At 39.8% G+C, this 8,157-nt stretch overlaps 2 non-coding genes across 2 annotated transcripts; both read left to right on the top strand.

The window, feature by feature from the left end:
- Nucleotides 1–3,947: 3,947 nt before the first annotated feature.
- Nucleotides 3,948–4,019, top strand: trnaa-cgc (transfer RNA alanine (anticodon CGC)). The gene has a single exon. It is a non-coding gene; the product is annotated as a tRNA-Ala (tRNA).
- A 780-nt stretch (nt 4,020–4,799) lies between these two features.
- trnaa-cgc (transfer RNA alanine (anticodon CGC)) lies at nt 4,800–4,871 on the top strand. Its single transcript has one exon. It is a non-coding gene; the product is annotated as a tRNA-Ala (tRNA).
- The last annotated feature ends 3,286 nt before the right edge of the window (nt 4,872–8,157 follow it).

Raw genomic sequence — 8,157 nt, 5'->3', positions numbered from 1 at the left:
CCTTCTGCATTCTTTCTGTTGAGTGTTTCCTGTGTGTGTGTGTTTTGCAGTAGCTGTGTTTGGGTGTGTGTGTCAGCAGGTCTGGGTGGGGTTTCCTCCCGTTCACCCGCCACACACTAAACTCAACTAGCTGACTACGATGGAAAACAAACTGAGAGAAAGTCAAAGAGAGGGAGACCACGGATTGAATGACTCCAGGTGTCTGGTTGAAGTCGTAGCTGAGAAGAAAAAGTGTTGGAAAGTCGTGTTTTTACACACAACCAATTACGCAAAAATGTAGGAATGGTGTTTATTAACATCCCATAGCAGTTGGTTTTACACTTCACAGGATTGATGTACTGAGCATCTCTGAAATACCATAAAGAATATCATCTAGTTACTCCCAAGTCATGATAACATTTTAAACTAATTGAAATGTTTACATTTACTGAGACTGCAGCTACAGATCAATGGCATGCAACCAGAGAGTGTTGACGTGTAAGAATAATAATACAACCTCAGAATATAAGAATAAAAACACTTGAACTTTATTTAACTCTGACAATGGCTGCCTCATGTCAATTTCAGAGAATACACTTTCTTAAATTAAGAAAAAGTCTAGACTGGCCCCCTGATATAACTTACATTTAAAGTTATTTGAATAGCCAACATCAACAGTAGTAATTATTACACTACGTATAAGCTGTTGCATTGTTCAGACACTTCACTATTGTTTTAAGACACAGTTTAAGAATGAGGAAACTTCTTAAAGGGAATCGTTCAACATTTTGAGAATTTGGCTTCTTTTACTGGTGGAGAATAACATTTTCATTACATATGTTTCTCGCTAGCAAAACATTTTTGACAAGCTAAAGTAGCTATGTCGCATTCAAAATTATATTTTAAGTCCAGTGTATGACTCTATTCATCTTTATTTTGAAAGCAGATTAAGACTTTAGTTATTAAAACCAAAGTTGCCTGCACTCCCTCTACAGAAGCATCTTTGAAGAAGTTCCAAGGTTACTGCTCTGTAACTTCCTGGGGAGTGAAGGGAGAGGAGAAGCATCCTCTGGGGAAATGATGAAGTTTCTCTTTTTTATTGTAATGTAATTCAAGAAATAAGGCTGCTTCTGAGCCCTCAGGGTGAAGACTTGTCTCACCCTTTTATAAGTCTTGGCCAAGGGCCAGTGAATTATAATGCTTCTCTCAAGTGAGAGTAAATGTTTGGAAGTCATTATTCCTGCGACTCAAAATGGATTTACAGGATGAACGCTGATCCAAGTGCAACTGTGTGGGGTGTGGGAATGGCTTAAGTGTTCTGCAGGAGGCCAATAAGGAGAGGGAAAACCCTTCTGAATAAATGCATATTCAAGGTGGCAGTGACAAAGATAGAGAAAGGCAGAGTGCTTCAAGCAGTAACAGCTAACATGATTACACAAAACAGAACACCCACCAACCTGGCAACATGTATACATTGTGATCTGTGTGTGTAGACGGAAAGCAGGCTCCCCTCAGTGTGTATGTATAGTTTTGTCCTTTTCTTCTTTGTGACAGAGACATGCTGAACTAATATCACCGTTTGAGGCCGCTAAACACAACTTCATTCATGCTGAAGTGAATCATTCAAAGATTGTGCCCACCTAAAGAGCAAAAAAAGCATTTGAAAGTGGCATTTCACTCAATGGAGTTTTAATCTAAGCAGACCCATTTCTTAAAACAATTTTTGACGTAGATTACAATACATCTATGTTAATTCAAAAGCAGAGAGGAAATAGGATACTTCACAGAAGAAGAAGCGAGGGAGGAAGACAAAACATCGCTAAGAATTTCTCCTCCTAAGAAGAGACGTAGATTAAGAGCAAAAGGGAGGCGGAGAAGGAGGAGAGGTAATTAAGTTGCTGGAGAGAGAAAAGAAGGAAAGAGGAAGAACGTCTTCTCATCCCTCTGTTACACTTTGATGGAGCAAGGCAGATCCTGTGGAGCGGAGAATGATTCAAAGAGAAGTGAAATGGTAGGAGGAAATGATGATAAACAGACATATTTGTACTCAACACACCAACATGCTTTCTCTCTCTGTTACACACACTTCTTCTATTCTCTTAGTCTTAACCACAACTGTCATCCATCCCTTGTAAAAGCTACTTATCTCTCCGAACAAACGGGAAGGACAGATATGAGAAGAAAAGAGAAATCTGGAGGGGGAAACGCTGAGCCAGGGCTGTGGGCAGTTTGAGAAAAGGAAGAGAGAGAGAGATTGCACAAAGTGGGAGAGGATTAGCGGAGATATAATAAACTGTAATCCTTTTCTTTTGAGAGATGGATCCAAGGATCTCTGATTGGATGTCAGTTTGAAAGAGCTATCTGTCCGAGATATGCTTTTAGACTGCTTCTACCTTTAGCTCAAATGCTCCGGAGAGCAAAACCGCTCTCAACATGAGCTCTTTCTTCTCCCAGTAATGTGTCTTGATGTGAATTTAATTCTACATTTAATTACAAACACATACATTCTGGTATTCTTACCTTTTTTTTTTTTTATTTGGATTTAAAGTAGATTTTTGACAAATCTGTCACGCTGTCTCTTAAAAGTTATGAAAAAAAAGATGTCCTCTCCTTAAACCGTCCTAGAACAGACTTATTTCAGCCCTCTATAACAAGGTGTCAGATCTCAGGTGTCTCTCCACAGATAAGCTCAGGGAGGTGGATATGGGCTTTTCGCTTCCAGTAGATACATGGACTTCTATACTTAAACTGGTTGATTCAACCTCTCTATGTGCGCGTCACTGCTTAATTCAGTTCAAAGTCGTACATAGAGCTCATATTCTCAATATAAACTCAAACATCCCAAATGTATCCTGATGTTAGTCCAAACTGTGATACATGCCAAACTGCTGAAGCCTCTCTCATTCATATGTACTGGTCCTGCCCTCGCCTCAGTATGTACTGGACAGAGATCTTTCAAACTTTATCCCAGGTGTTCAGTACTGAACTGATTCCAAATCCTCTGGCTGCCATATTTGGGGTTATAGGAAAGGAGATGTTTTTAACTGCAGAATGGCGGCGATCTCTGTCCTTTGCTATCCTCCTAGCTCGTCGAGCCATCATGCTTAAATGGAGGGACAGTGTCACACCACTCACTCACAATGGTTGACGGACGTTATGTCCTGTATGAAACTTGAAAAGATCAGATATTCACTTACGGTAATATTCAAACAGGACATTTCAGGAAGCCTGGGAACCTTTTCTTAATGCATTCCACACACTATAAAACCATCTGCTATTGGTATAGCCTATCTGCAGCATATGTATGTATGGATGTGTGTGTATACAGCAGATTTGTATGAGTATAGGTATTTGTTGCATGTTTGTGCATCTAACAATGTTCCTGATGAATAATCGTGTGTGAGGCTCACTGGCAGTGAATGTAGGGGATTACTTTAGTCGTTGTTATTGTTTGTTTGTGTTCTTTGTAATAATGTGTTCTCTTTGTGCATACAATCAGGACAGACCACTGTCTCATTTGTATGCATATATTTTGCTTTCCATCTGTAAATGACAAACACTGTTTATGCATTGTCGAAACACAATACAAATATTTTTGATCATAAAGATATGAAGAATCCTGGCAGGATTTTAAGGGGAAAAGACTCCTTTATGTGTGATTTTGTAAAATTGTTGCAAAATTAGAGCTACTCTGGTAATTATATTACAAAAAGACTGATGTACCATTTACACTCGGAGGACCTAATTCAAAGCCTATTCAAATCTATTCTTCAAATCTATTCTGCAGTATTTTCAAAATCTACCTGTAAATGTTTCAATAATTAAAATTCGATATGAAATATTAGACATTATGGAAAGGAAGCTTCTGTAATGGTGATATAGTTTGCAAATGTAAAATAGACTGAACATCATCTTTTTTTATCACAGATTTAAGACATTGCAGTTTAAATATGATGCATGTGGATAGAGGGGATGTAGCTCAGTGGTAGAGCGCATGCTTCGCATGTATGAGGTCCTGGGTTCAATCCCCAGCATCTCCATATTTACTCATGACGTGAGAGTAAATAGCAAGTCAGTTGTGTTTAAGACAAACAGTAAGATTTGGGTTCATTGGAAATATGGTGGTTGCGTTCAGTATATTCTCAGCTGTGAACCTCTTGAAGGAGCAGTCGGCTGTGTTTGTGTATGTATTAGGAAATAATGTTTACCTCAGATCTAAAGTAAAAGCAATAAAGGAGTTCATTGATGTGAGACGGGCGGGTGGATTGATATAGGACAGATCATGACGGAATAATACACAACCTTCAAAGGCAATCTCTAAAAACGCTGTGTGGTGTTTGAATAGAAAAACGTCTGTCACTTGAAACCTGGATTTGGGGATTAAATGTACGTAGATGGAATGACTGTGCTGTTGTCAGATTGAGAAGCCTTTGCAAACTGAGTATTTGAATGAAATAAAAGCTTTGACAAAGCTGAGAAGTGATGTGAAAAAGACTTGAACAGTTTGAATGAATATTTGTCAAAATATGATGATGAGCAAACAGATTTAGAAAGCTGTTTGAAAGGATTAACAGGGAGCTTTTAGAAGCATAGATTTTCATAAAACTGCACCTTATTATAAAGCATGAGAAAAAATGGATTACACAAACAATTACAGAATAATACTTATTTGCATTCAGATTGAAATAATATGCAGAAAAGCAAGTAAAATAAATAAAGACTGTGGCACACACAAGGTATGCACATTCAGATACGGTGATACTGATGTAGCTCTCAGCTTCTCACACGGAACAAATAGAGACAGATTAAAAGTCCTTACTGGGGATGTAGCTCAGTGGTAGAGCGCATGCTTCGCATGTATGAGGTCCTGGGTTCAATCCCCAGCATCTCCATTTGGTTCAAAACAGGTAAAGTACAGTAGCTAGGAAAGTACAGGCAAATGCAACAAAGTCTCTCTGTAACTCTTGACTTCAGGAAGACATTTGCAATTAGTTTCATAATGTGACAGTAAATCTGGGGCCTGCCCCTTTAAACAAAGACACAACCACTAACAACTGTAAAATGGTTACTTCATTCAAATCCTGTTAATCTCATGTAGGTGATGGGTGTATCAAAGTGCTGCAAAAAAGGGAAAGCTGGCATAATTTCCCTGAAAAAGCAAAGACATAGAGATTAGTGGACTTTAGGGAGCCTCTTAACTTCTGGAGGAATGATCATGTCAAGGTTACCCTGTGTTTTCCGTACATTTTGTTGTGGTTCAAGCTGGCTCTAGGATACAGAGAGAGAAAGAGATGCAGCTCAGGGGAGAAAGGCCAGGTGTTCATGGAGACAGTCAGGCGGCAGTCATTTATCACTGTAGCTGCTCCAGACAGTGCTCGTGAGCATGCATGTGTCCGTGCACGTGCAAAGCGTACGATGACTTTGCAAAAAATAAACTGATGATTCTATTTCGAGAGTTAATAAAAGCTTACTTTTGCGTCGATGTGAATACAACGTGTGCTGGTGTGAGGCCAAATGGAGAACATTATGCAGAAGCTGCATTGTTGTGTGATGCTTGTTTGGATAATGACATTGAACAGGACCTTCCTTTGGCATGCAGTAGAAAGTTAATATCAGATATATCATTTGTCTCTCATTGTCACTATCGTGTTGAGGAAGGTTCTAGACACTTCACGGATGAACCACAGAATCACATTGAAAACGTGCTGTGTCACCTCTCCCGCTGTATCCGCTTGACAACCTTTGACTTTCACAATCTTTCTGGCAGTTTGGGGACAGACTCTGCTGGAGTTACAGCACAGATGGGGCAATATTTCACCACACGCAGTCTGGCAACTAAAATGATATTTGGGTTGATGCCAGCACTACCGTCACCCGCCCCATAATGCAACCTGCCAGAGGCTAGATCTGCACATCTACTGATACTGTTATCATTGTGTGTCTGTCACTAAGCTTGCTATTTATTGATCTGATTCTCTCCACTCCGCCCTTTTGCAGCATTTCTTTGTATTTCTTTGTCTCCCTCTTTTCAACGGCAGGCCTCTGCCCTTCTCTGTTCTGCCTTCACTTCTACCCTGTCATTGAGGTCTGACCATTTTATAAAACAACGACTGTTAATTAATTGCATCAACAGAATGCAGAAGAGGTCAGCAGACACTAAATACAGCGAAGACTGAAAACAAACACCCCCTGAGTAACAACCTTCATTTTACTTATCCTTCTAACATCCCTCTTTGGCCAGCCAACTTTATTCTTAAAATGCTATATTGCATCATTTCCTCCACAAACTCTGACCTCGATTTCATCATGGGGAATAAGAAAAGAAAAGCTCTTCAGCACCGTTTAGCGCGAACGAGCCGCATCCCTGGGGAATGCTCATCTAAAAAAGAAGCTAGTTACTTATCGACCTTATGTTTTGTCTGCAACGGTTATTATCCGTCTGGCTCTTATGACACAGTATCCTACAGTATGTGTCTACCATGTGGAGGAATGCAGTTACAACAACTAGTTATGTAGAAAGTGGACATAAACAAACAGGAAATGCAGGGAGGGAGAGGAGTATGACATGCAACAGCCATGATAAATGATGCTACTTAGTTATTTGGGGTTATCCAATATTGTCAGATTATTATATCTTCATTGTTTAAGTACAATGTATAAAACTTAAGAGCTGAAACCACAAGGCATTTACATTTTTTACTATGAATCCGAACAATGGGAATAAAGTGATTTTGCCGCTGTCTCTCCCTAAGGATCCAAAGCATCCAGTGTGGGACAACTTGTCCGATGTTCTTCAGTCAACAACTTGACTGTGAGAAGGAAAACCAAAACCACCAGTGCCATAATCATCTCTGTCTCTCTCTGCTCTGTGACCCATTTCTCCATGTCCCTGCTGCTCGAATGTACAACTACATATCAGGCCGGGGATTCAAGGAAACCCTGGCTGAAATTCAACAAAAACAGGATGCTTATCGAGGCGTTGGCTCTTAAGACACTCAAACACATGTTTGTGCTTTAATACCCTAACCCTAACCATCACAACTGCATGCATGGACAACTGTATAGCCATTACCGGAAAGAGCTGTATTTGAGAATGGAAGTGTCCGCATTTTTAGACAAATTCAGGCAATGGCAGGAGTCTCCGTTTTTCACGCCCTACTCAGGCACCACCCCTCGTCTAAATCAAACTAAGTATTTTCAGTAAGTGAGACCACTTCTGACACAGACTGATCTCCTGTTGTGTGCTACTTGTGTGAAAGGGAAACTCCAGACAATGTGCGGACCTGCTTCTCCGGATATAAGGAGTTCATATGAGGAAATAGCTTAAGATCCAACTTTAACCTGTCAAACTTAACCCTTAAAAAGCACTTAGCAGAAGTGAGGAACACCCAAAATGTTCACACTTTCAAATTAGGAGGCTAAACGAGTTACACGGCAGTCAGGTTTTAGAAAAGTAAGAAATGTGTGTGTTTGTGGCAGTTGACACTTACACATACGTAATCAATCTTTATTCAAGACAAGAGTTGGGACCACTTTTCTTAGCATGAGGTAAGTGAGTGACGATTAGAGGGAGTTAAAAAATGAGTTATGGCTTTACTTCCAAGTTTGACTTTGTTACAAAAAGAAAAATGGATACTCCTCCCACTTCCTATAATATACTGCACACCATGGACTTACACAGGGAGCTCAAATAAAGAGTCTGGTGTTCAGTGAGACGTGTTTGCTGCACAGAGCATTCCCTCCCAGCATCTGACACACACGGAGACTATTAAGATTCCACAACGCACCCAGATTCCAGAAATTGCCAGAATAAACATTGCTCCATAAATATCTGCGTATTAGATTTGCTGTATTAGTAACACATTTCTTAAAATTAAAAAGTGATTTACAAATTGAGGGAATAAACCGGACATATTTTAAATAGTAAACTGTCATTTTGAGCAGTTTTGTATCTACTCTTGTGGGTTACACCCGAACTGCAGGTATTTGAACTATTTGTTGGCCCTGTACATTTTCACTAGTGTAGCAGTAGCTTAAAAACACAATTTCATGCCCTTTATAGCATTCAGAAATACCGAGTACAAATCACACAGGCCAGACAGCTAAACTTCTTATCTTTGATTTAACCCAGCTTCAGTCTTCAGCCTGATGAACTCTGAGGTCAATAGGGGCTCTTGG

Source organism: Notothenia coriiceps, unplaced genomic scaffold (assembly GCF_000735185.1).
Source record: "Notothenia coriiceps isolate Sejong01 unplaced genomic scaffold, NC01 NC01_scaffold00000339, whole genome shotgun sequence".
In the NCBI taxonomy this organism is placed as follows: Eukaryota; Metazoa; Chordata; class Actinopteri; order Perciformes; family Nototheniidae; genus Notothenia; species Notothenia coriiceps.
The sequence above is the reverse complement of the archived record's forward strand: the minus strand, read 5'-3'. Positions and strand labels throughout refer to the sequence as shown.